Source organism: Taeniopygia guttata, chromosome 1 (genome assembly GCF_048771995.1).
Source record: "Taeniopygia guttata chromosome 1, bTaeGut7.mat, whole genome shotgun sequence".
In the NCBI taxonomy this organism is placed as follows: domain Eukaryota; kingdom Metazoa; phylum Chordata; class Aves; order Passeriformes; family Estrildidae; genus Taeniopygia; species Taeniopygia guttata.
This window is the reverse complement of record NC_133024.1, coordinates 22,614,624-22,642,489: the sequence shown is the minus strand read 5'-3', so window position 1 is coordinate 22,642,489 and position 27,866 is coordinate 22,614,624. Positions and strand designations below refer to the sequence as shown.

General features: G+C 41.4%; 1 protein-coding gene across 21 annotated transcripts in view; it reads left to right on the top strand.

The window, feature by feature from the left end:
• Positions 1-27,866, top strand: part of ZBTB20 (zinc finger and BTB domain containing 20) — a 501,814-nt gene that overhangs the window by 294,796 nt on the left and 179,152 nt on the right. For 17 of the 21 annotated variants that reach the window (XR_012054410.1, XR_012054412.1, XR_012054413.1 and 14 more), the window contains one exon: positions 18,664-18,764. The exons of 1 other annotated variant lie outside the window; for it this stretch is intronic. The gene's annotated coding sequence lies outside the window, so the exon portion shown is untranslated. Of the gene's footprint in view, positions 1-18,658; positions 18,765-27,866 lie in introns of all 21 variants that reach the window. 3 more of the 21 variants (XM_072925281.1, XM_072925270.1, XM_072925259.1) reach the window with 1 other exon arrangement.

Genomic DNA, 27,866 nt, shown 5'->3' with positions numbered 1-27,866 from the left:
TTTTTTCATCTTTGCAAGCTTCAAGTTCCTGGAACCGAGGCAAGTTCCAGAGCTAGTGTGGGTCTGTGCTGCTGGCAAAACAAAGCAGGTGCAAATTATGGTGGAAATGAAATAGCTGGTGCTTGGAGGCAGTGGAGTGCCCAGTTCACCTCAGGGTATATGTCTGCGTTCACAAAACATGACTGTCACGCATACCCTGATTCATTAGAAGTGTTATCCGGCAAACAAGAGGCCTAATCATATTTTAGTGGGAACATTCTTATGATAAACTCAGCTTTAGTGAAACTCTGTGTATGGTGCAATTTCTTCTGGCCGCGTATATTACACAGTGAAGAAAAGCTACCCCGCTGCGTATCAGAAGGCTGTAATTTCATTTAGGGGTTCTATTGACATCATAAACTGCAAGAGCAGAGCTCAAGTGGCTATTTAAGTCATAGGAACTTCAGAGGGAAATTACTGCCTGGCAGCAACTGGCCCTCCCCACACGGGCCCCATGAACACACTTCACGTTTTCATCCCTCTGCCTGTAAATAATAAATCTCTTCAGTGGCTTCGCAAGAGAGCATTTCCAAAACACTGGCGTTATCTGCCACCCTCCTTGTCAGCAGCGCCTTCCCGGCAGGCCGGGGACGGAGAGGGAGCCCCAAGCCAAGGTGGGAGATGCTCAGGGACAGCCCCGCTCCAGCCCCGGGCCAAGCTGGGAGATGCTCAGGGACAGCCCCGCTCCAGCCCCGGGCCAAGGTGGGAGATGCTCAGGGACAGCCCCGGGCCAAGCTGGGAGATGCTCAGGGACAGCCCCGGGCCAAGGTGGGAGATGCTCAGGGACAGCCCCGGGCCAAGGTGGGAGATGCTCAGGGACAGCCCCGGGCCAAGGTGGGAGATGCTCAGGGACAGCCCCGGGCCAAGGTGGGAGATGCTCAGGGACAGCCCCGGGCCAAGGTGGGAGATGCTCAGGGACAGCCCCGGGCCAGGGTGGGAGATGCTCAGGGACAGCCCCGGGCCAGGGTGGGAGATGCTCAGGGACAGCCCCGGGCCAAGGTGGGAGATGCTCAGGGACAGCCGGCGCTCCGCTCCAGCCCCGGAGGCAGCCGCCGGCCGCGGGCAGCGAGAGGTGAACACACCCGTGCTGCTGGCCAGGCTGTTTGTTGCCATCATAGCTGACATAGCTGACATAGCTGACCTTTCCCTCTCCTAAGCTGTAGATATCCATCCTGGCGCGTGTGAAGAGCAATGCTCGGTGCCACCCGCGATCCACAGGGCTACAGCGCATCCATCTCCTGTTTGTTCCCCGCCTCGCCGCGATTGCTGCCTGCAGCCCCCGGACAGCGCCGCTGCTGCGGGAGCAGAGCAGGAGAGGGGATGGTGAGGGGAGAGAAAGGCCTTGGCACTGCCCCACGCCTGTGCCTGGCAGAGCAGGGCTCATCTTCCCTATGGTGGGACATGCGGCACCTGAGTGGGGGAAAAAAAATCCCCGTTTTTTTTATTTTAGCATTTAAATAATGCGCAGGCAGCAGTCGCCTTGATAGAAGTTTGTATATTTCATCCATATGGATGTATTTCAAGAAAAGAGTGAAGTCGGGGAGCATTTGCTTTTATCAGGAAAGCAAAGTTAACCATTCATTAGAGCTTGTCAAGAAACCTCAAATTTAAGCCAGGCACTGGAAAAATCTTTCAGTAGGACAATGGATAAGTTTTGTGTGCTACAGATACCCAGCGTAGGCATTTTAGTTTGTCTGTCTGAAAACCAGTGCATCTCAAGTTCATGTAAATGTTTCATTTCCCTTATCCTCATCTCTTTTTCTAAATAGTAGGAAAGAAGTATTTTTGTACCCAGTGCTTTCAAGACCTTGGGGTACTGGATAGGTGTTAAATGACCAGTGGGAACAGAATTAATATTTATGTATTTTCTCTGAACTGCTTTGTCCCTTCTTACATTTCATTTAACAGAATGATGATTTACAATGTGAAATTTTAAAAAGTGTTCAGTTATAATATTAATAGCTCCATTCTTTATAAAGGAAACTTCTTTTTGCTTTTGAACCTAGCTTTTTTCACCTGGAAAACCAACTAAATCATTACCTTTGCTTCTTAAATGTTACTATCTTCTGATTCCCGAGACCATGGTACAGCTTAACGGAAACAGGAGCTTTAAAATTAAATAAACAAGGTTATATAGTTATCAAATATGGCAGTCTGCAGGAGGTAAGTTCACACTTGCATTTTATCTGACTTTGACCACCAGTGAGTCTGGACAGGCAGTTATTCAGTGTTCTCCATGAGTTTGCAAAAGCAGCTTACACATGTGCACACATCGCAAACAAAAGTGTATTTTAAACTTCACGTTGCTGGCTCTGGGGGTAGGGTTGCAGGTATCAGTAGCATCTGTGCTATTTCTGCTGCTGTCCTGAGAAGCTCTAGTCAGGTAGTTTTGTGCCATTTCTCACCCCCTTCCCTTTGCTTTAGGGACTTGTAAAACTTGTTATGACTAAAGTTACTATGCCGGCTGTGTGCATGCTCCAAGTAAGAAAAAAAAATGAAGTCCACAAACTGTGGATAACAGCAGATCCCACAGTACAGTGAAATCAAAATAGGATGTTGTATGCCAAGACACAAAGTTCTCATGGTCCTTATCTCTTTATGAAATAACTGGAAGTGGTTACAGTTTCCTTCATTTAATATAACTGAATGTATTGAGGGCTGAGTATCTTCAGTGAGATATGAACTGCCTGATGGCATGCATCCTAATTTCAGGACGGGATGTCCTGGCATGAAGATAGAGTAGCCTATTGTCCCACTGAGTCTTGAGTGCCTGAAATCTAAAGCTATGTTACTGTGTTGGTGTCTGTCCAACAAAGATGTGTGTTCTACTTGTACCATGTGGAAAAATGAATAAAATATCTAAAGTTAAAAAACAATTCATAAACACCATATGCACATACATACTGCATGCACAACTTCTCTTTGAAAATATTACAATGGGACACCCTTCCAGATTCTGGTTGTAAAAGACTGTAACAATTTCTTCTACAGGTTTTTAGTCAAAAAATACTGCAACAGTCTGTTTTCTTTCAAATCAGCAAAAGTATAGTAGAATAGAAACTGTTCTTTAAAATGAAATATCGATCTGTCTCTCTAACACTTAGTTCTTCTGAAGCTGCCACCCTCTTAACTTGTAGGTGCCAAAATCTAATTCACACTTGGGGATACTGAGGCAGAAATTGGTGAGGTGACTAATCTAACACTGTGTCCTCATGGAGCCCATCTGGCTCTGAGCTGCCTGCCATAGCTGCTGTGATTAGCTCTGCTGAAGGGCTGCTGCAGCCTGTGTGTGACGTGTGAGTGGAGGGCCCTGCAGGTCCCCAGTGATGCTGTGGGTTGCAGCTCACTGTTGGGACCCAGAGCCTTTGGAGCAGCAATACCTGGCCTGGGGCAGAGCAGGGGCTGATCTCAGCTCTGAAGCACCAAACTTATTGTTACATGTATCTTCTGGGGAAGGCATAATCGTTTCTTCTGAATGTCTGGCTCAACAAAAAAACAAAACAAACCAAACAAACAAACAAAAAAAAAACCAAAAAAACCCCACAAAAAAACACAGAGAGAGGCTTGAGTGCTCTTCTAGTCTCATCTCCTGTTTGCTGTGGAGCAAGAATATCGTTTGTTTTGCTGGCGTACTGCTACAGTGTCTTTGTAAAACCGGAGAGAAGCTGTGGCATTGGGTTTGAAACGAGATAGATGATATTGCTGCGACAGGGATAGCGCAGAAAATACCTGACATGCTTTTTCTTCCCAACCCCAAGATCTGCTCCTGGGTTTAATAGATAGATCACTGAGAAAAATTGTAGTTGGCAAATTCTACTTTTTAATGACTTAAAACGACCTGTGATGTATTAGGCTCAGCAGTGTCACTCTGTAGCATGACTTCATTGTGAGATTTCCTGCTTCCACTAGAATAAGGGGTGCTGATGGTACCACTGCATCCCTGTTGCTCCTTTCAGTGTGTGGTACCCTGTCATGGAGCTACAGCTGGTTTTGCTTTAAAAAATTAGTAGTCTCTCTGATATTATGACAATGGGATGTGCTGTTCTGTAAAATGACTGCTCTGTAGAGCAAAGACACAAGTACAAGGGCAAACTGAGTCATTGGCTGTATTTGGATGTTTTCACATAATTTTGTGGGGAAAAGATGTATACCTGACAGGAGGAAGGCTAATTCTTCTCTGTCAGTCAGTGCAAGGCAGAAGGTTTAGTGAGAAGAGATCAGATGGGCTTGAATGAATTTTGTAATTCTGAAGGTATCTAGGAAATAGAACTGAATGATGTATAGAGAGCTTCTCTGTCAGTGTGGAAAATTAGAGATTTGAACAAGATGAGTTTAATACTGAAATGAAATGAGAAGGAGTTTATGATTAATAGGGTCTGGCAGAGACAGCATACTTATATATAATTTTGGAGACTTGGGAAATGATCCTTAGGTAGATGTGGGTCTGGGGGCTTAAGAGGAAAGGGGCCCACAGAGAACCAGAGTTGTTTCATCTCTTTTCAGTGAAAGACTCAAAAGTTTACCATAGCAGACATAAAATGAAAGAGGTAAATCTTCCATTTCAGAAATTCAGAGCATCTTTTAAAATACTTTAAAAAGTTGAAAAGATAAATTAGGAATGAATTATGTGTCGAGTTGAAACAAGATTTTGATTCATCTCATCTTTATTCCTGCTTCTGAAGTAACTGCCAACAGTTGTTTCAGGGCAAGACATTTTCCTTCAGGATACTTTCCTTCCAACTGAGCAGTACTGAATGCTGGACTAGGAGTCTAGGTGTGCTTACCCCTGTGACAATAAACCTGTGTCCTAAAAAATCACTTTGTTGCAGTAATTCATAAATAGCAAGACATGCAGATAGACAAAATTTGTCTTGTCTTACATGGCTGCAGATGCAGCTCATAATCATTAAAATTACTCATTGGCCTGTGAGGAAAACATAAAGAAAATTATTTTGTGGAAAAATAACAGAAAAGGGTAAGATTCACAGCTTAGTCATTATCTTCATTCTAGGCAAACTATTAGCTGTTTTATTATATTCTAAGGGACTTCAGAAATGTGGGTTGTATTCTCCCACCAGGACATGGTGAGGTTCTATATATTTTACCTTGTACACTCCTATCTTGAAATTTTCCTTCAGAGTGAGAATTATTTCTCCTGTGAGCACCTTTATATTTTTTCCCTGTGTAAGAGAAAAGCCATGTTCCCATACTGATGTTTTCTGTTACTTACAACTTACAGTTGTCCATGTAAAGTCAGCAAACATGGAACAATTACTTCTAATGCAGGCTTAGCAATAATCAAGATTTATTAGAAATGGGGAAAGTGCAACTCTGGTCTTTGCCTGTCTTTCTCCAGAGTCTCATCCGAGTGCACTTTCCTTTAGGTGGCACTCCCACAGTAACTTGTGCATGACCCAAACAACTGTTTGTGCTTTATCATCTGTCCCCTGAAATATGATGGAGAGACTTAGAAATTATACTAATTGTGGTGTCCATGTCTTCTCTTCATTAAAAGTTGAAAATTGCTGTTCAAATATTTCATAATCAAAAATTAATCCCAGTCTACCTGTTCCAAATCATATATTACACCCTCTGGGAATGAATCCCAAATCCCCATTACAATTTGGATGCTCTCTCCTCTGGGTATTGATTACAAATTCTGGTTATTGTTCACATACTTTGTCATAGGGGGAATTAATCTCAAGTTTCTGTCTACTGTTCTGGGACTGAAAGCTATCTATAATTAAGATTTTTCTATTAAATGGATATTGACAATGAGCTTTATTGTCTACATTTTTGGGGTTGTCTTCTGGCAAGGAAACTCTGTCTGAGCTCATGGAGAAATTCTTCATGTTGAGTATTCTGACCACCAATTTTCATGCCACTGGGGGTGCAGATGTTTTGCAGGAACTGGTGGCATAACTGGACTGTTCTCTAATGTTGATGTTGGGTAAGGAGAAGCAAACATTTTCACAAGAGCTCAGCAAAGTGGTGCAAATAAACAGATGAATAAAACCAGAAGAGTTGCATCAGAAATGTAGAGGAAGATGCGAGTGTGCAATTGTGAAGTGCTCTACAATTGCAAACCTTACGAAATCATAACAATCTTAGATATGTAGAAGGGAGGAATAATTTGCTCTCCTTTTCAGCAGTGGATAGAATAAGAATGAAAATGCTGTGGTGAAAGGTAGCAGTATAAAAATACCAAAGAGACAATGTATTTTTGATAGGTGAATCTGTGTTCCATCTGATTAGTTTCAGCAACTTTGACTACAAAACTAACTGTTGTTATTTCTACATCGATTCAGTTATTTTCCATAAAATGATGACAAGCACATAGAAAAAAAAAAAAAAAAGAAGTCTTCAGTCCCATAGCTGTGTCTATCCCCGTTGCTTCACGGGCAGAAAATGGGATCAGGGGATCAGAACAGTTCTGTTTTTCAGGGAATCTGGACTCTGGACATAGGTTTTGGTGTTTCAGACCCACCGCTGCCGCTAACAGACATGGTGTTTCCAGTGGCAACAGTTGTCTCATGCATTTTTTCACACTTCAGAAAAGATCCCCGTTTCCTTTTTTCCCCTCTCTTCTTTAGCAGTGGGCAGCCCTGCAACCTTTTGATCATACCGACTTTGTACGTTCCATGACTGAACTCAGCTATGCCAAACATCCTTTTAGAAAGTTTGACATTTGTGCCATTTCAAAAATGGGAGGGAGAGAGGAGGAGAGAGGGGGAAGAATGGATCCTGGCGGCTTCCTCCTGCCCTTTTGATTAAGAGTGCAGTAAGTCAGCAGAAGAGGTGGGACTTTTAACAAGGAGGCGGGGGTGTAAGCTGGTTGTGATCTGTGATGTATGCGCAGGCATGCACACGGAGGAGAGGAAAGAAAAAGACAGAAGGCAAACAATCAGAAATTACTACCAGAAATTAAATAATTGATGTAAAGTTTATGGTGACAATCAAAGGGACAAGATGAGACAAAGGAGAATGGCCTTTGGTACTATCCTAAAACTGGTGAAGGAGGTTCATCTTAGGAACTTCCAAGGGCCCCTTAATTAGGATAATTTTAATTTTGTAACACATTTGTTTCTATTCAGTACTTTGCACCTGATGTTTTCTGTACATATTGTATTCTGCTTTTTTTCTGTTCTATGATAAATTTTGTGGAATCATTGATACTTCCAGTTTTTCTAGATTTTTGCCCACCTCTGCTTTCCCAGTCTTCAAGAGAGTGCAGAGTTTATGGAACTGGAACATCTGTTAATATGTTGGCATGCAAAGGGAACGGGGACAAGGCTTATTATGTATTCTAATGTTTGCAAAAGAAGGCAGGGCTTTGCATAAATTCATAGCAGCTTCATAGCTTGGGCACTTGGGCTTCTCTGTGTGCTTCAGGCATCATCCCAGCCAATGCTCAGCTTCGGTCTTCAGACTGAAGCTGATCTCTGCTGAGGTACATGAAGGCTTTTGTAAAAGGGAGATGCTGAGGTTTTTTTACATCTTCCTTCAGTTTACTCAGTGCTGGCCTTTGCTGAAGATGTGATACTGGACAGAGTGAAATGCTGGGTTAGTGTTTTGTGATAGCTCCTCAGTTATTACTTTTTTTAAAGAGAGAGGAAAAAACGAGAAAAGAAAAGGGCTATGTGAGGAGAAATAACAGGCCAGAATAGGCAGTACCGTTAGACAGGCTCTTTAAAAGTCCTGAAGAAAGTACCAACTTTTTTAAAGTTCGCTGTGATGTGTAAAATAGTTCTTTGTGTGAAAATCCATATTGATTTTCTTTTGCTTTGTTTGTATAGAAACTGTTCTCAGAATAGAAAAGCTTTGACATTTTGCCTTCTCCTGTGCTTAATAAGTCGTTTGTGTCGTCCCCTCCTACACACACATGTGCTCTGTCTTCTCCCTGACTGTTAGCAAAGGATGGCTACTTCATCTGTTACATCATACTTCTGCTTCATCCAGAATAATGGATAGTGGTATTGGAGACCCTGCTACAACTCTGGTGATCATGGGATGTGTGGTGGGAGGGAGGATGTGCTTTGGGTGGGGACAGGAGTGGTTAACACAAATGGCTGATACAGTTAATTGCCATATGAGCTTGAGGTTGCCATCGGAGTCCTTGCAGTTGTTTCCGCTTGGTTTCACACACAGAAAGGCAGCTTTGTATTTTTTGATTTCTTTTCCTTTGGCAAAGGTTGATACAAATAATCTGACTGGTAAGATGATGTAAAAACAAGCACCTCTTGTGCATTGTGCACGTTAGTCCTTGTTCTTATGGTAAGATTTTATAGATGCTGTGGTGAGAAAAGCCTTGTGTGGCCAGAGAGAGAGGGAACTTAGGAGAACAGTTTTCAGTGAAGAACATTGACTCTTCTGCAGCAATAATCATAGAATCATAGAATGGTTTGGGTTTGAAGGGATCTTTAGATCACCTAATTGCAACACTTCTGCCATGGGCAAGGACACCTTCTACTGAACCAGGTTGCTCAAAGCGCCATCCAGCCTGGTTTTGAACGCTTTCAGGGATGGACTGAAACAACATCTCTGGGCAACCTGTGCCACTGCCTTACTAGCCTCATTATAGAGAATTCTTCCTCATATCCAATTTAAATCTACTCGGTTTAAGGCCATTACCCCTTACCCTATTACTTTATGCCCTTGTAAAACGTCCCTCACCATCTTTTTTGTCAGCCCCATTTAGATACCAGAAGGCTGCTCTGAGGTCTCCACAGAGTTTCCACTTCTTCTGGGCTGAAAAACCCCAGCTCTCTCAGTCTGCCATCACAGAAGTGCTCCAGCCCTCTTAGCATCTTCAGGGCTCTCTTCTTGACTTTTACCAATGGAGTGGAAAACCAGGGAGTCTTGCTGCTTAGCTTTTCTTAGAGCACTCCTTTTGCTTGTCAGGGTGCTGTCCGCTTCCTCAGATTTTCCTGCAGCAGGCCTGGCTTCTGTGGTGGTACCAACTTGCATTTCCCAGTCGCTGGTGTCAGACAGGACAGCTGTGCTTCTGAGGTGGAAGGAGGCAGCCAGCGAGAAGCTGCGTGCGCTGGTGCTCACCCCTTGCTGTCATTGCATTGAAGACAAATCCTATGGAACAGCTCAGGGGCAGTGGAGGTAGTAGAACCTTGCAGGAATCCTTAACTGTGGGAAAGAAGGACATGGAGCCCCACCTACAAGTGGCTCTGTGCAGAGGGACTCACTGAAACTGTATTTTTAACATGGTTGGGTATAAATGACCCATTTTTACCTCTGCATACATCATCTGCATCATCCCTTCACTTCCTTCCTCTTTAAGTGATGTGTTATGCATAGATTTGTCATTTACACTCCAACTGCATTTTGCATTATTACATTTTAATGATATTTGAAGTTCTTGCATACATATTTGAGTTCCTGATATAAATGAAAAAAGAGAAATAATCAGCATACTTGGTTTATCTGATGGCATAGAAATGTTCTATCATAACTTTGGCAATTTCTTGAGTAAGATCAAGCACAAGATCAAATACTAACAGAGGATCCAAGTACATCTGTCTATCCCAATGTCTGTAAAGTTAGGGTTGTTCAAAGTCAACAGCTCAATTTTGCAGTTTGCCACCATGTGTATCCCAGATCAAAAAATATTTAACCAACTCTCCCCCTTAAGCTTTGTAACTTGTAGTTTGGGTTAAAATGAAGCAGAAGTCTGAGTGGTCCTTGACTCTCACTGTTTTTTTGTAAGTAAGCATCTTGCATATTGGTTTTGTTTGAGGATGCTCTGCATGATCCAGAGGGTCTAAATTCCTCCATCCCATATCTCATGCCGACTTACAATCTGTTATAATCTATTAGGAATCTTGAGGCTTGAGGGCAGAATTTTGTGTAGGGATAAAAAATGCTTTCATGTTGGTGCTATGGGATATAATTTTTTTTTTTTTTTTAATTCTTTCTCTCATTCTCCCTTTCATGAAAATTCATTAATCTGTGACATTTAAAGACTCTGTCTGAGAGGTGTCTGGAGCAGCGGCCGGCTGCATACATCAATAGTTTCTCCGAGTCTGGCACTCTGTCAATATTTGGGGGCCTCAGTAACAGCACTTAAATGCACTGCCTGCCTGCCGTCACGCTCTTAGCGTGCCCGTAAGAGTCTGAATGAGGGGATATTAGCACGACGAGTCCTTTCACAACTGGCAGCACTTTAGAGACAAACTGCTTGGTAGGTATCTCTCCTCTTCCCTCCCCTCCTGTTTTCTGGCATGTCTGCTTTGTTTATCTGATGTGATTTATGTATTTACACACAAATATGCATCCTGTGAGGGGGCATCATAAATCCTGAGGCTAGAGGTGGTATTATGGCATTATCTATGTAACAATGGAAATGGGCTGAAGCTGGATTTGGACCCAGAACCAGATTAAGCTTGGGTTGACTTCTGGGCCAGTTGAGTTAGGAACAGAGTTTTGTTTGGATTTCATGGTGCCAAAATCTTTAGAGTTCAGTTCCAAATAATGAGGATCTTGGACTAAAATATTACAGGAAGTGCTACTGTGGCAGTATTTCAACCAGCTCCAAACCAGAAGTGGAAAACAAGCCATTTCAAGACTTGGGTTCTATTCAAATCAAAACTGTTACAGCAGGTTCAGAATCCAGACCTTCTGTTCCTTTTTTAATCCTATCCCACTGCATAAATTGGATTCACAGCTGAATATTACTCTGGATTATCCACGAAACCTCCCTTTTCAGAGTTAAGAAAACCAGGAAAGCAAAATGCAACATTTTATTCTATTCTCTGGTGGAATGGGAAGTACAGTAAAATAAATTTAAATTTGCAGATGTTTATTGATTGTTTATTGTTTATTTATCCCCTTCTCCCCTTTTGTTTGGTTGGAACATTATGGCTAGAGAGCAATCACTGTATTTTATGATACAGCCATGTTTATTTTCACTTTACCCATTGTGCTTTACCTCTTGCTTATTGTGTTGCTGGATATGACTCTGAAACCAGATTGTCTAGAGAAGTGAAAGGCCACAGTGTCTGGAAGTCTGCATTGGCTTTTTAGAGCTGAATTGTGGACCAAAATCAGGCGATGAAACTCTGTCTGAATCTTTCAGTTTCTAGGCCTTCTCAGAATAGTAGTTTTTCAACCTATTTATGCCATATATACCAAAAGGAAATTATGGGATGGAGGCAAAGTAAGCCCCCAGTTATGAGCATTTTCCTGACTGAATTTTGGGACCAAATTCTTAGACAAATATATCTGAATGAGAAGTCTCTGAAACCACTTCCTTATCATTCCTACTTCGCAAGTCCAGTAACATCAGCCCATGCTCTTTAGGTGTGACCTCCAGCACATCTCCAGTGCTAGCTGGAGCTGGGAACTTCTTCATCCTTTTCCAATAGTGTTCAAAACTCTTTTTTTCAACAAACTTCCCCTGGTAGCATGTGCAAAAATTTGGCACAATAACAAAATAGACAAAGTTATTGTGTTAGCGCTACCTTGCAAGAGTAAGTTAGCAACAAAAATAGCTAACTACCATTGCTCAATCATTTCCTTGCTTGTTTTAGCACTGTCTCATCTGCTGCCTTTATCTTGATTTTTCCCTTACTCCAACTACATCTGCATCTGTTCTCCATTTTCCTGTTTGCATCCCAGAGCACCTGCAGTTATAGAGTATTTTGTCACCTGTTGGAAAAAAGGAAAACCCTGTGAAAGTTTACAAATGTCTCTGCAGAGGCAGTGAGTAACAAGGGATGCATTTATCCCTGCTTCAGGCCGAGCAGCAGTGAGAAAATAAACAGGCTGAAGGCTTGTGCGAATGCTGGAGATGCATCTGGCTAGATGGCAGCAATGGCCAATAAGTGCAGTCAGTCGACAGGGAGGAGGATTTATTTTTAATGACAATAATTGCTCCTTTAGCATGGTGTGGGGGGCACAGTGCTGAGGGGAATGGCTGCCTGAAAGCGCTGTCCTTGGACACCAGCCCGCTCAGGTGAACTCTGGGGGCAGCCATGGTCAGGCCCCTAGGCAGGAGCTCTGGTCCCGCGTGCTCCACAGTTCTTCCTTCTCGCGTGCGCTTTGCGCTGCCTCTCACGGCCCCAGCAGAGCGCGCGAGCTCAGCGTAACCCACGCACCTCCTGTACCCCGCCAGTACATCTCAAGGCATCATGAGGCACATTTGAATTCCGTCCCCGGTGTTTTAAAAACGTGACTGACTTCATTGTCAGTGACAGCCGTGTGTGCTCAGAGAAACCTCCCCACCCCCAGCCCCGAGTGCTCTGTGTGGAAGTTGAAGAGTTTATAGTGTTGCAGTCCTTTCCATTTCTGTGGTGTTTATTTCCCAGCGAGCTCCAGTTGTCTTTCGCCTGGGTAAGCTGGCCTTGTGAGATGCGTGGGGTCCTCGAAAGAGAGGCAGACACACCTCTTCCCTGCAGTCCCACAGCTGTTTCCACCTCTCTTTAGATACTGAACTTGCATTTCCCATTCCTGCTGCTGACAATTGTGTGCCTAAAGCCCTGCACAGGGAATTCGAAGGTTGCCTGTGAGGCTTTCCACTTTTTCCAGCTGTTTCAATCCAACTAGTCTTCCTTACCTGGAGGGAAGTGAGGCTTTGTCCCCAAACAATGGGGGTACAAAAGTGCTGAGGGAGTCTTGGGTTTCAGGCTTCATTCATTACATGTCCCTGTTGGTTCCTGGTAGCTGTAAACGAGATGCTTTCTTTGAGTGCTGAAATTGATGAAGCAGGAAAAATCCAGGCTTACTGTCCGTTCATATTTTACATCTATTAATAAGTAATTAATTAAAAAAGAAGCTGATGTTCCCATGATGGGCTGCTAAATATATGCGAGTGCAACTATTGGCATTAAAAAGAGATTTGACTGCAGTTGAGTAGTTATTTATATTTTAGTAAATAATGTGGGCCCCAGTTGAGATGAGCAGTCTCACCATTGTTTTTAGGCACTGCACAGACCCTTTGTAGGAGGTGCATGTAACCCCACCAAGCTCAGAGACTGCAGAGACAAAATGGACAGAGACACCACCATAAAGAAATTAAATAATAACTCACCATGGGTGCAAAGACAGGGATTGAGTCAAGAAGGGAAAGCAGATCCCCTGCTTCCGTGGTCTTTCCTTAAGTCAAGAGCTGGTTGACTGACAATTCAGCCCTTAGATTTAAATCTGGGTAAAACTTGGATTAAATTTTTATTTGCTGAAAGCCACTCACCTCAGATATGGGTTAGCCAAAATTATGTAAGGAAAAAAATAAACAAACTAAGAGGAAAATAAAAAGTTTTGGAAAGCCAGTAGATTTTGTTTTGATATTTCTAAACAAGGTTCTGGTTTTGTTTTGATATTTCTAAACAAGGTTTCTGATTTTGTTTTTAGACTTAGTAAATTTTAATTGCAATATATTGAACACAAACAAAACAACTAACCCATTTCATTAAACACATAGGTGATTTTTGTTTGGGTTTTTTTTTTTTTTTTCCTTTGCATGTTCTCAGTTTGGTCAGCTAGCCAAATAAATCAGCTATTTGCACAACTGTAGTTCTAATTAGAATGTTGAGCCCTGGGGACTTGGGCTATATATTTCAATACAGTACATATTTATAATAGCAAGTACCCTGCCTGGTACTCCATATATAATAATAGCAAGCAGTCAAGTGCTCTGGGGAGATGGGGGCACTAGGGAAGACCCAGTGCCTTTTAGCTCTTCAGATTTTTACTTTCAGTGATAGTTATATTTTGGAGGATATTGCTTACAAGATAAAATTTGCATTTATTTGAGCAACTCACAAATGGGATTCACTGCAAAGCTATCATTAAAGGGAAATAATGCAGAAGAAGGAACAAAGGATACGTTCTCAGCCAAGGCTGACATGTAGACACTTTCAGAGATCCTTGATGCCATAGGAAAAATGCTGTTTTCTCACTCTCCTGTGACCTCCCAAAATCCTGAAAACCAAGCACTTAGGTACAGGGCTGCTCATAAAGTGCTGTGACTGTTCAGCTGTATTTTTGTCTATTTGCAATGTTTCTACCTTGCAAGCAGTGTAGTCATTTCTATGATCATTCCTGTCTGGAAGCAGTTTCCTCTGTTCCAGTTCAAAGCTGCAGAGCCCATTTTCTGTGAGTGACTTCCAAGGAGGAGGACTGGCATCAGATATTCCTGATGTGCCTTTTACTTGTGCAAGTGTTGCCATTTACAAGTGTAAGGGACTGGTAGGAGCTGAAGGAGTCACTTGAAGTTTGGCTCTATTACTCTTCCTCATCTTCTTTTTAACTGATCTGGTTTAGTGTTTTTTCCATTTGCATACGTCCATGCGAAATAAACCCATTAATTTATTCAGCCTTATAACCATGTTAGAGAAGCTCTAATAGGAGAGAGTGAGATGTTTTCTTCCCAGCATAGGCAGTGTAGTATTCATCCTGTTTCTTTCTTGCATTAACTCTGGGACCCAGGGCACTCTGCCACCCTGCCTGCAGTGCCTCATGCTGTGACGTGGCAGTGGTGATGCTCCCTTCAGGTAAATTCTCTGCAGTATGCAGAGCCAGTGCTGGTTTTGGTGCTGCTCCAGTCCCAGCTGAAGGGCTCAGGTGTACTCCTCATATGATCTTCATATAATGAGGCAGACTGCTTCCTATGGAGCTGTAGTAGGTGTGTGGGGAAGGAATATGCCTTGGGATTGCTAGGCCTTGACTGCCAAGTCAAAATTTACAGAAGTTACAGAATTTTCAGAGTTGGGAGGGGCCCACAAGGATCATTGAGTCCAACTCTTAAGTGAATGACCCACACAGGGATTAAACCCACAATCTAGGTATCATTAGCACTATACTCTAACCATCTGAGCTAATCTCAGGGCCAAATCCTTGAAGATTAGGATCAGGCTTTCTAGCAGAGAATTCTTCAGGTTTCACTTCCTTTGATGTAAGAATTGTCACTGTACAATGCACCAGTCTTGTTCTGATAGTTTAGCTGCAGCATGACACCCAACTAGGGAGTCATGGATAAAATCTAAGAAATGAGACTTGACCAAGCCCTCTCTGACTCCCCATGGGTATGCTTTGATGAGGTTAGCTTTATGCACGCTTTTGGAAGCTTCTTTTGACATCCGTGAGGGCTTCATATTACTTAGTCCTTACCTTCAGAAGTCTGGGGCATTACTGGACAAAACAAGGGTCTGCTCCAAGCTGTCAGATTTCTTTCTCCATTACCTCCCAGACGCCCCATTTAGTACTATCTGATGGCGAGTAAAGCACTGAAACAGGCTGTCAGGAGAGGTGGTGGGTGCCCGATTCCTGGAAATATTCAAGGTCAGACTAGAAAGAGCTCTGAGCAAGCTGATCTGGTTGAAGAGAGAGAGGTCGCTGCTCATTGCAGGAGGGTTGGAATAGATGACCTTTAAAGCTCCCTTCCAACTCAGACAATTCTATGATTCTGATTCTATGGTAGATACCATGGCATTCAAGATAAGTGAGAATGTGGAAGGAAAAAAAGGTAGATAAGATGGGTGGGGCTGGAGACATGAGGAGCTGAAAGTAGGCTGCAATATACAGGAGGGTGGGCAGATATTTTTCCTGAGTACATATCATGGAATCATACATATAGGGATTTGACTCTACTAGTCTTTCTTTGTTCAGGAATTTCACTGTTAGATCCCAGTTGTCCTAGCACTCAACCCAAACATTCCCATGAAAAAGAAACATGGGTCTTCCTGATGATGCTGCTAGTGCCCTGTGGTAGAAAATTGTGGAGAAGTGAAATTTTTATTTCTGGTTGCTGCTATTCTCTATGTCCATGTACTGCTACAGTACCAAGAAAAGGTTTGTCTAGACCAGAGCTTGGGGCTACTTATTATCCTCATAACCCATTTCCTTTTGCCAACAGCAGTGGCTTATGTGGCTAAGTCAGAAGGGAATGCTCCCATCACAGGCAGCCTCTTTTCTGTGATCTTCATTAAGCTTTGGGCCATTAACTCAAGATGCGTGATTATTTTGTTTGTTTGAACAGCAAGACAAGCGGAGTCTCCTTTGAGTGTTTCTTTCAAGCAAACCAGCATGACTGAAAACTGGGAGCTTGCCAGAAAACGTTACGTGAAATAGTAGTGGCAGGTTCATCTTAGTGTGGGCGGAGAGGGAGTGATGTACCCTCTCTTTTACTACTTCAAACATGCAGTGTCCATATGCCGTAGTTGAGTTGGTTTATGGATGGAGAATGAAGGATACTACTCCATCTCCTTCCTGCAAACACTGTGTGAGTGCTGTGGAATATAGAATCTTAGGGATATGAGTATCAGCTGTTGCTGCAGTCCAAACACACAGCATCAGCATGCAGTATGCCATACCCAGTACCGTTTTCCTGCTTTATATTTAGTGTTAGTACACAGAGCCAAATACTAAAAGGGGGGTGGGTGGGTCACATGATGAAATTAATACCATTAATTATTTAGAAACAATCAAAGGAAATACAAGACATCTGGCTTTAAGCCCAAACAACTCATGGCACTGCTGTTGCCTTGTAACCTCATCAGCTCTTAGTCCAGTCATCTCTCTTCTTTCATTATGAATACAGGAGATGCTTCCCCCCTACTCCCCCTTCCCCACGCCTCTTTCCTGCCTTATTTCTGGCAGCTTGGAACACAGATCACAAGACTGAACTATATAGTTTACTGATTTTGTGTGGATAAACGCTGATTAGTTCTGTGGTGAAAAGACATCCCCCCACATCCCCACGCTGTACAACAGTGTGTGATGAGCAGTGTGTTACAGCCATAGGTCACATTTTTCTCCTCATCTTGATATTGGGGAGTAGCTGCTGTAGGAGGAAAAGGCACTGTTGCTACTGTAGTGCTAAAAGTCATCAAGCACACGTGTTGCAGTAGGCTGTGCACAACATGCGGTGAGAGACGGTTCCTGCCCTGAAGAGAGGAGGGTCTACGTAGGCAGAAAACTGGAGCAGAACAAACATCACAGCAAACGGATTCTGCACTGGCCTTGGCATTCACCTCCCCCTAGCTAGGCCAGCGGTCTTATCCTTTGTAGCTGTGACCAGGCATTTTTCCATCAGACTGATCTTTCAGTGGAAATTCTTTTTCTTTAAATGAAAATTTTCTTGGGGAATAACTGTTTTACCCAAGAAAAGTCAAATAAATATTTGCCAACTGCTGGTTCTGAAAGACTCATTACTCTTTTTTTTTTTTTCCCTCCTTTTTCCAGGTAGTTCAAGAAAAAATTCTGTTTTGGTTATAATAGAGGTGTATTTTTGTGGAAAGCCCTTCTCATGAGAAAAAAAAAACCCACTTCACTGATTCTTCCAACTCGGGAATAGAACATTTTTGGGTCCTTTCCCCTCAAGTGATTATATCATCATGATAAGATAGTTCCATTTTCTCTTCAGCTCAGTCTTTCTTAGTATAGGTGATTTAATACAGTTTTATTATGAGACTCTCATCTTCCATAGGCAAATTAGTATATACAACTTCCTGAAATAGTTTTATCGGGGCAAAGCAAAGAAGTTTTTGCTGGTAATTCTACTTTTCTGTACTTTGGTGAATGTGGGCCCATTTTGATGGCTCAAATGCTGATGTATTGAAGTCATTCTCATTACATCTTTGTCTGTGGAGAAGCACTTTCATTTTCTTTCTTTTCTTGCTTTAATCTGAAAAGCATAGATTCACTGACTGTTCTCTTAATGGTTGTTTAGAGTGGCTTTGAAGAACTCTTATTTTATGAAAAGGCACTGAGACTTCTGTCACAGTAAGCATCTCCTGACGGTCTTTACCTGCTCTTAACTACTATTTTGAAGATGCGCATTCCCAATTATCTGTGAAAAAGTATTGAAATTTGCTTTCTTAGTTCTGGGAAGCTTGCTTTAGACTCCTGCTCTCTATTATTTGTAGTATTCCATAGCCTACTCTTGTCCTCAGGAAACGATGGCATCAGTTGAACATATTGGGTGTGATTTTTTGAAATATGCAGTTACCCACATTTGGTTCCTTCTTCATTCAATGTGTGTTAACACTACCTTCAACAAAGGCAGAGTTAGGCCTATGCAGAAGGCTTTAAAAACTGAAAATGAAATCCACCTCTTGCACTCTGGGCTATTTGCAGGCAAGAACACATGTTATGAGTGCTTCTGCTGCTTTTCAGGGTGTTTGTTAAAGGTGCTTAGACTCTTCTCTGGGTAATGGAGTAGTTAATTGTAATGCTATGATAGATTTGTTTCTTTTATATTGTCTCTTTTAGTTTATCATGTAATGGCATTTTATTTCCTGGAACTAAATGTAAACAAAAATTCTAATAAACTGAAAAAAACCAAACCAACAAAACAAAACAAAACAAAACAAAACAAAACAAAACAAAACAAAAAAAAACCCAAAAACAAAACAAAACAAAACAAAAAAAGCCACCCAAAAAAACCCCACAAAAAACAGAAAACCCCACAGCCTCTTAGATTAAGCTGTTCCATGGATTTGTTTGTTTGTTTCCTTATACTAAAGCCAGTACTTTTTATTTTGTTTTCCTCAGATGTAATCATTAAGTACAGTTTCTTGTTTACGTAAAACTTACAGTTTTATTTTTTCTTTTTTCTTCTCTCCCTTTTCTTTTCCCTTTCCTGACATCTGCATCGCATGTTGATGTCAAGAGCAGCAGTGGTTGGCAGTTTTCCTCAACTTTGCGAGAGAGAGGGAGATTGTGTTGGAATGAAACCTTGCTCTGCGTACAGCCTGCTTGAGATGCAGCATTGAAAGGTATAATCTCATTTTCTGTCTTGAAACCAGAGATGAAAACCACAAACAGGTAGAAATCTCGGTGCCAAACCACCTGTTGAGTTGCAGCCGAAAAGCCTTTGGCAATACTTTCCTCACTGTATCCAGTTGGAACAGTTACATGGCTGATTCCCACAGTATCTGTCTGTACCTGTGAGTTTGGTAAAGAGGCTAATTCATTGGAGAAGATTGGGATTGAAATTCAGTTAAGAATTAGCATGGCAAAGAATCTTCTGCTATTAGTCTTGCTTTTTGCCTGGAGTAGCATACATCGCTCATATAACTCAGTTCAGCATTGAAAATACCAATCCTGAAGTCACACGCTGTGTATTAGAGAGAAAAATGAGATTTGTTGAAACAGCTTTGTGTGGAGTCCAGATCTGCAATAGCATGATATCCTAGAGGTCAGAATTGAGGTGACTGGATGAAACTGTGAAGACAAAAGTTGTGAAGTATCCTGCTGACAGCATCAGTACCTCATCTTTTGAGGGTATTACAATTCAGAAAATCACTTGAAATCAAGTTAAAATGCTATCCTTGGACTGCTACACATATGCTCCCTGTGACATACGCCTTACAGAAACAGCCACTGTGTGTTAATAAGCCATTACAATTTTGGACTCCACCCACAAAATTAATAACATTCTTCAAACAAGAGTTATGTAGGATGCTGACACATTTAAGCCCATATGTTCTTGGACTTGTGTCCTCCAGTGCATGAGAGAACTAGAAATCCCAGAATTTTTCTTATTTCCTGTGAAGCCGTGCGGGTAAACTAGTAGAATGTGAACGTAGGCTAGCAGGGTTTGGACCATGAATAGCTGAACAGTCGAGCCATATTTTATACTTTTACATGCTCCTGTGTGTCCTGTTCTGGTGGTGGTACTCGTTGACCTTCATGGGTTTGCACAACCATAATTTAGAACAGATTTGGGCCACGCTATTTATATTTGTGCAGATTGCCTCATGTTTGTGAAACAATTATTTCCTGTGGATCTGTAGCATTGTCCAGTGTTGCAAAATGCTTTCATATGTATATATGACTGGTTAAAACATGAAATGTGTTTTGAAGCAACATGACAAAGAGCAGTAAAATCTGCACAGTAACTGAGCTTTATTTGGCTGTCCATATAATGTCCAATTAATGCGGTTACTGTGCTCTGAAGTCTCTCCAAGGCTGAGTAAGACATGCTGTGGCCTTGTAAAAGATGCAGTTTTTCCCTGAATTTTCTAAAGATTGCCGTTACAGATGCTACAATGACATGAGGACAGTGTAATCTGTATCTTTAGTAGCAGTAACAATGCAGGGTGCGAAGTATATCCCCAAAATCTGAAGGTGTGAATTCTAACCCATCAGCGAGCTGTGTGAGAATTCTATAGAGTAAAACCTAATTCTGTGCCGAAAAGGAACACTGTGAACACCCAGCATAAAATAGAAGATGTTCTGTTCTCTACTGCACTGTCTTGAGCCAAACTTGGGATCTAAAAGCCAAGTGAGGTTCTTTCATCACCAGTCATAAAGATGCTGTAAGTCAGATTGTCCCCTCAGGCTATATTTTGACAATGTAGTAAATTGAGCTTTGGGAACTTTCTACCAGATCGAGAACTCTGTCACCTCAAAATTCAAAGCACGGATCCATTATAAATTCTCTGATGCAGTCTTAAAAATATATTTTGATATGTTGACTTCTACCAGCAAGCTCTGTGCCTTATCTGATACCTTTTGTTCCTTGCTGCTAGCGTTAACACAAATAAGGGCTAGCAGAAATGGCATCTCATACCCTCACATGATCCAGGTGAAGTCTGTACTGTGGAGTTATACATTAGTGCAGTCTGTTAAAGTTTCAATGATAAAGCACCATCAGCTCCGTTGCTTCCCTGCATTTTGTTGTCTTTCTAGTCTTCCCTTAGTCCTGGAAGGTGGCACAGGCATCAGGAAGTACAAAACTTGATTTATGTTATAAATGGAATCAGAAAATGTCTCGGATTTTGTATATGTGTACCAACACTTCCAATCCAGTGAACTCTGTTGAGAAAAGTGAAAAAACCTAAGTGCTGTTTCTTGCACAAAATGAAGACAGGGCAAAGAAAAAGTACATGGCCAAATTCCTTTTTGCCTGAACTCCAGAGAAACTAATAAATAGGCAAACCTTCAGAATTTTGATTTGAGGATGAGTTTGGCCAATATTAAAATTTCTTTTAAATTCTTATTGTTTTCTTCTGCCTTCCTCCCCTTTGCTTTTCTCTGTTGTGTGATGAATGTATCATGTCCACATCTAGGGACTGTAGCTTTGTGTTTAAAGCCACACTAGCACAATTAATGTCTTTAGTAAATTATATTTCAGAATTCTTCCAGGGAATCTGCAGTTTGGAAAGGCAGAGCTGATTGCAAAATCTTCAATTTCAAAAATGTGCTATGTTTGAATGTATATGGTTTCCTTGACCTTGGTGTGCCAAAATGATTCTCAATCTGAGGATCTTGGTCTCCTGGAAAGAATAGGGGAAGAGGAGGAAAGAACTTTATAGTGAGATTTTTGATACTGCTATGTTTAAAACTTATTGCTTCCTGGAATTTTAAGAAGTTTTCAATTTGTTTTCCTTCCCTCTCTAACCTAATTAATTTTTAGGGGTATCCCCAGGGATGTAATTTATAAGACAAATGAATTTTTAGAAGTTGCTGTCATTGTATAAGCCCCCTTGTTTAGGGTAAATTTAAAATGTAATTTTCTGTGTTCTTTCCATCTGTAAATACTGATCTACCAGTGAAAGTCTGGGGGTTTTTTTTATTTTTTTGGAAAATTTTGTTGCCAGTGTTGAAAGTACTAAAAACATGGAAATTAAAAAGGAGAAACATGGCTGTAATTCAGCTGTGGCTAGCAGAAACCTTCTGAAGTAGCACTAGCAGAGAGGTAGGGCTCTTTGCTTTGACTTTTTTGTCTTTAAAAGTAGCTTTTTGTAGAAGAGAGTCAAGTAATAACTAGTATACAAGTCAACAGTTTTCCGCTTACTGTAAAAGAAAAATATTCACCCTCGAGAAAGAGTTTTTAGGAAGGAAAAGCACATACCAGTTGCATTGCTCTGTTCAGGACTGTCCCAACTGCAGTGTTTGTATTAGTGAAGCTTCTTAACCTTTTGAAGCCTGTGGATCCTTGTACTGTGCAGCTTTTTTTTTAATATCCATGCAACCTACTGACTTCAGCAAGGTAGTACACACGTTAAAACATTTACCTTGGGCTTCCAGGGCTGTGCATTCTTTTCTGAAGAATTAAGGAGACACGAGGGCTAATTGCCGCTCCTGGTAAAAGCAATAGGCATTTTAAGAGCAGGAGCAAGTTTGCTGTAAATTCAGGCCAAAATACAAGTTTGGAATTTATTTGGATTCCAAAGTTTTAAAGTAGCATTGCAGCTAGGTTGTTATTCCTGAGGTTGGATAGTGACACTGACTTTCCTTTTCACAGAGAATGAAATGCAGAAAATAGTTTAAATGGGGATAAAACAAAGTATGGTACATCTTTAGCAACTTTTGTTTTGATTAGATGGAATAATTCAAGGAAGAGAACTTGGTTCACAAAACCATAGCAGATGTAAGCAAAATATCCCAACATAAATTCATCAGAGTATCCAAGCCAGTGTGTAAATCTCATCTTGTTCTCTAGTGCCTCTGCCTGGCATGGGCTTTCTGACCCCACCATGGCCAGGTTCCAGCTGCCCACCCCCACCCTCAGCAGGATTTGGGGAGCATCTTTCAGTAAGTGTGAGGAACTGCCTTGGAAATTTGCCTCAGGAGATGATAGCAGGGAAAGGGTGTTGTGCAGGGAGTGTATTTTGAAACACTGGATGCACTTTTTTTAGTTTTCTATTTCCATCCTGTGTTCCCAGCTTTTCTAAAGGAATCCTAAGTAATTTCAAAACAGAATTACTTCACTAGCAGTTGTGTGGCCCTCATGAATATGGTGAAGCCTGACATTCCCCGTCTCATTTTTTTCTGGAGGTGTTCAACAGTCTTACGGCATTAAAAAAAATAAAAAATCTTCTTTCTATGTCCAGATAGCATTGTCTTTACTTAAAGATAAGGTTCAGAAGCAGATATAAAACATTTATTAGGTCTGCTCTAACTCTGACTTTTTCCTTTTTTTTTTTTTTTTTTTTTTTGAGATGCTAAATTATTTTCTTTTCCTTACACAAATTATAGCAAACACAGTGCTATCCCAGAGTCCCCAGCTTCAGTTTTAAAATGGATCAAGTTTAGGTTCTGACATAATTGGCAGAGCACCATCGTTTTTCTACCCCTCCCTCAATCTGGGCCATAATTGTGGATATCCTGTGGACTGCAGCCCAGAGACTGCCAGTGCTGGGAGCATACGGAAGGGAAGAGATGATGGCAATAGCTCTGTAGCTTGACCTGACATTTACATTGTTTCTCAGTTGCTCAGTGTGATGAGGGGAGCAGAGGGTTTGGCATGAACTGTTAAGAAACTGGCCATGATTTGGAGGAGCATTCTCCCCTGCCTGGCTCTGATGTTATTAGTAGGTGCCGTTTGCACTTCAAAAAAATAGAATACAAAATAGGGGTGTTTTAAATAAAGGGAAAGAAAGCAAATAGATAGAGAAAGTCATACACTAGGTAATTCCACTGCTTGCAATGAAGTTTCACTGGGAATAGATATTGACCCCATAAAATCCCTGGGTCACAGACAGCCTTATGACAGACCCTGATAGCTTTGTGAAGACAGATTATGTCAAGCCCTCAAATTTGGAAACATAGCAATTCCTCTGTAGTAAGATTGCAAATGAACACCCATTTGGAGATTGCCAACATTATCACAGTTTGTCAGGGTGATCTCACAGCCCACAAAGCGCCGTAAGAGATTGCTTTACAAGTTCTGAAAGATTAGAGCGTTGAAGTATGTGACACGGGAATGATGCTTTGATGCCTGGCTTTGTCAGTCAGCCAGACAAATAAATAATATCCAGTGTTTTTAGTAGTGTAAAGCATAACAGGTAATAAAAATGTATGGAGACACACTTTCTTGTTGCAGTTACAGGGAGCACAGAAATGCATGCTAAGAGAAAATGGGATGTGTGAATGTCAAACCCTTCAAACAGGTTGAGTGTCTGTGTGGGTCAGTAACTTACTGCTATTTCAGCAGGTACTAGTTCAAAGCATAAAAATTATTGCATGGCTAAATGAAACAGCAGAAATATTTGTCATTCTAGGATTTTGGCCATCTAGAAAAGCATGAAAACATATATTCTTGTAAAATAAGGATGGAGTGTTAAGGGCTGCAGAAACTGTGGGTTCCTCTCATGAGTTGTGAGAGAGAGCAATGTAGGAGTGCATGTAGGAAGTGGCATGGAATTAAACAGCAGAAGAGTGTAAAATCCAGTCTTTCTTTACAGCCTGGAATTGTGGAAAAGCTTTTTGGGTAATATGGTATGCTCAGATTTTTGTTAAGAGCTTCAGATCTCTTAAAACTTAAGAGATCAATGTGAGAATAGTCTACAAGCATGAAATTGGTGTTCAGGACTCTATATAAACAATTGAACATTTTAGGCTACACTTTCCCAGATTTCTTCCACATTCAACCCAGATTTCCACAAAGGATGCCTGGTCTGAAAACCATTTGTGAAGCCTCACATGAAAACTATTTACACTGGTGAACAGTTCCAAACAAGGCAAATTTGCTAATCTTTGTGCTTTGATAGAAAACATCAGTATGATTTTGTATATACCAGTGTTCCACCAAGGATGGAACATGGATTTGATTTATGTCGATTTTCAACCTTTAGACTTTGTGGAACAGAAGGCATAAGATGTACATTTGTTACACTCCTTCATTCTCAGAGAGCCACCAAGTTGTAGTAATGTCAGATCAGCTACAAACTCCTGCATCTCTGATCCAGTTGTAGTTAGAAAACGATCATCTGCATTTATCTCCCATTTGTAGAGCAACTTAAAGTTTGTCCTGGACCCTGGAGAGCTTTTGCCCCCATTTCTCCATCCATAAGGGCAGCAGAGTACTTACAGGTACCCAGGTTTTCCTTAATGATTGCTTACACAAACCTGGAGAAGCTTGGCTGAAAAACCTGGTGTAAGGGCATAGAATTATTATGACTATTATTAGCTGAATTCCTAAACCTAGACAATGTATTTGCACATGTAAGTAATTATGATGCACTTCAAGGCATTCTGTTTGTAATGCTTTGTAATGCTTTGCTCTCCATTTCCTACAAATCAAATTACTCAGGGATAGATTTGATTTCCACATCATTTTGAAAATATTTTCTTTTTCTTTTTTTAATTTCCTTTGTATTAATTTTTATCAAAGTTCAAAACACAACCAACTGTGACTAAATGTATAAACCCAAACAAAAACCCCCTAAAGTATAACAAAATTAAAGACAGCCTAAGATGATATGCAGCAAACAATGTAAATCATACCTAAAAAACGTGGTTGTAATAATATACCTTATCCATGTCTGATCCACTAATAACAAATACTTACTCAGAGAACAAATAACTCATTCTTCTTCTCAGAGAAAGAGAGGCAAGACCCAAATTCAAATTGTATCTTACAGTCTAAACAAATATGAAAAACCTGTCAAATCTTCTTATAGAAATCCCAACAATCTTGTATTTTCTGGGTATCTTTTTGGAATAAGGAGACTGGGAGGAGGGGAAAGAAAAGCCAGCTTTTACTGGAAATGTGTGTCCTGATCCTGTAGTTATTCCATGAGAATTCCTTGGTGCCTTCTGTTGAAGGGTTTCTCTTGCGAGTACTGGATTCAAACCAAAACCTGAAAGCACAGCCTAGGGTTATTTTTAATAATTTTAAATTTTCTCCTCCCTTATAAGAAGTTTTTTCAGTGTTGGGTTGACAAGCAGATTACAAGTGAACTCTGGTCAGTTTATAAAGCTTGTTACAAGAGTAAAGACTGTTATTAGAAATTAGTGAATGCTTTCCTTTCTCCCTCATGTCAGAATAGGCTTTTGACGTTTTCACATTTTTCCTCTTTGGTTACATAAGCAATTCCTGTTTGCTTAACAGAATAGCATCATCCTCCCAGTCCTGCGCTGTGTGTGTGGCACCATCTTCCCCAGGCCCCGGTCCCTTCCCTGTTGTGGAGTCAGTCAGGTTTGCTTTAGTCCTGGGCCACGAGTTGCCGCCAGTGGTAATAGGCACAACTGCTTCCCAAAGTGGGCAAAGGCAGATGTTCAGGTATCTTGCAAGCCATGGCTGCACTTCCCTGCCACAGAGCATTTTTGTGTTGTTTGTGACCCGGTCCTGGCTTAGCTGGCTGCAGTGCCAGCTTTGCCACTTGCCCTGTCAGTGCAAGGAGCTCTGGCCTCACTGCCTGCTGGAGAGAATTCATGTCTACTGACGTTTAAAGAAGCTGATAGTTTCCCTCTCATGTTAGACTTTGGGACAGAAAACAGTTCTCTGTCCCATGTCTCCTCTGTTGCCCTTGTTGCACCTGATGCTCCTCACTTCTCTGTGGGCTGCGGTCCCTGTGAGCAGAGTAAATTCAGTCCTTTGCCTCTGTGTGCTGGTGAAATCACTGCCCTGCAGGGGCTCTGTGCTGGGAGGTGTAGAAGGGTATCTCTGTGTGTCTTTTGATTTTGGCTTGAGGCCTTTTGTCATTCAGCAGCTCCACTGTCCCTACATGTCCCTTTAGCTGCTGGTTTACCCAAAATACCCCCGTGCTGCCTCTTGCCTGGGGTGGTCCTGCAGGGCTCTTCTCTTTGCCAGAGAGGTTATGGCCATGAATTTTACAATTTCCACCTGATGTTTCTAGTCCCTATTATTGCTTGTGGTTTAAAAGGTGCTGTTGTCTGAGTCCAGACTACCTCTTGCAAAGACCCACTGTCTAATACACTCAGGTAAATGTGCATATAAGAAACAAACAGGAGATGAGCAGGATCACTAGAGTGGCATTAGGTAAGAAGGCATTTTTAGAGCCTCTCATATGGTATTTGGCATCATGAACTTCAGCTTGAATTCTATCAACAGCAATTTGCACTTAAAACCTAAGCCATAGAAATTTCTCAAAATCATAGCTGAGAAATGTGCCTTAAAAATGTGAGCCAAGCATAGCTGGTACAATGTCATGTCCCAGAGTGTAGGATCCCAGATTAGTGTCACTTAAGCTGTACTGGGTTTTTTTTTTTGTTTGTTTTTTGTGTTCCTTATTAAGGAATACCCAATTCTGCAATCACAATTTCCAGCAAAGATGTTTTCTTCCCAAACCAAAAATATGAACCTTATTATTTGGAATGTAAAATGTAACAGAGAAGTGGCTGTACTGGCTACAGAAACAGAGATCCCAGTTTCAGATACAGACCAATCCCCTAGCAGTGGGCTAACAGCATTCACCTCCATTTGAGTACCAGGAAGTAAATCTTAATGCACTTTGTGTGTATTCTCTTTGAGATTCTTATTAAATGTCAGATGCTAGGCCTTCTTCCCCTATACATCTGTATAAAGTCCTGTCAGGGGAAAGAGGGGTTTGGGAAAAGGGAAGGTGTTTATAGAACGTGTTCTGAGGGGCTATACAAGGCAAATTGACTTCTGTGGTACATGGGCTTAGGAGGGAAATGGAGTAACAAGAGAAGAAATGAGAAATTAATGTATAGGCAGAACCTCAAAGCTCAGAATTAGATTCTGTTCTTTCTTTTCATAGCAAAGTTACCTACTTTATGAAGCATTTTCCTAGTTATTTAGCCTGTAATATTTTTATAAGAATGCATTCCTATTTTCAAAGAGACAAAGAGCCCAGAACATGGTTTAGGGATTGGAGAGAATGTGTATCAGTTACATGTGAGTAACTGTTCCTTGTACTGAAATGAAAATTAAATTTTTGATACTGCTGTCATTCTTTGATTGAGACATGAGGCTATAGAATTAAGCTTATAGTGCATGTCATTTAGCTGGGCTCTGTTTTAGTCAAGTTGGCCAAACTATCAGCGAAAATTAGGCTTCTGAATTTAACCTTTTAATCTCTTGTTTCTAGCACTGTAGCACATCGCTTCACTGCCCTGTAGCACAAGAACTGCTCGAAGTATTGTTCAGAACTTGAACTGGT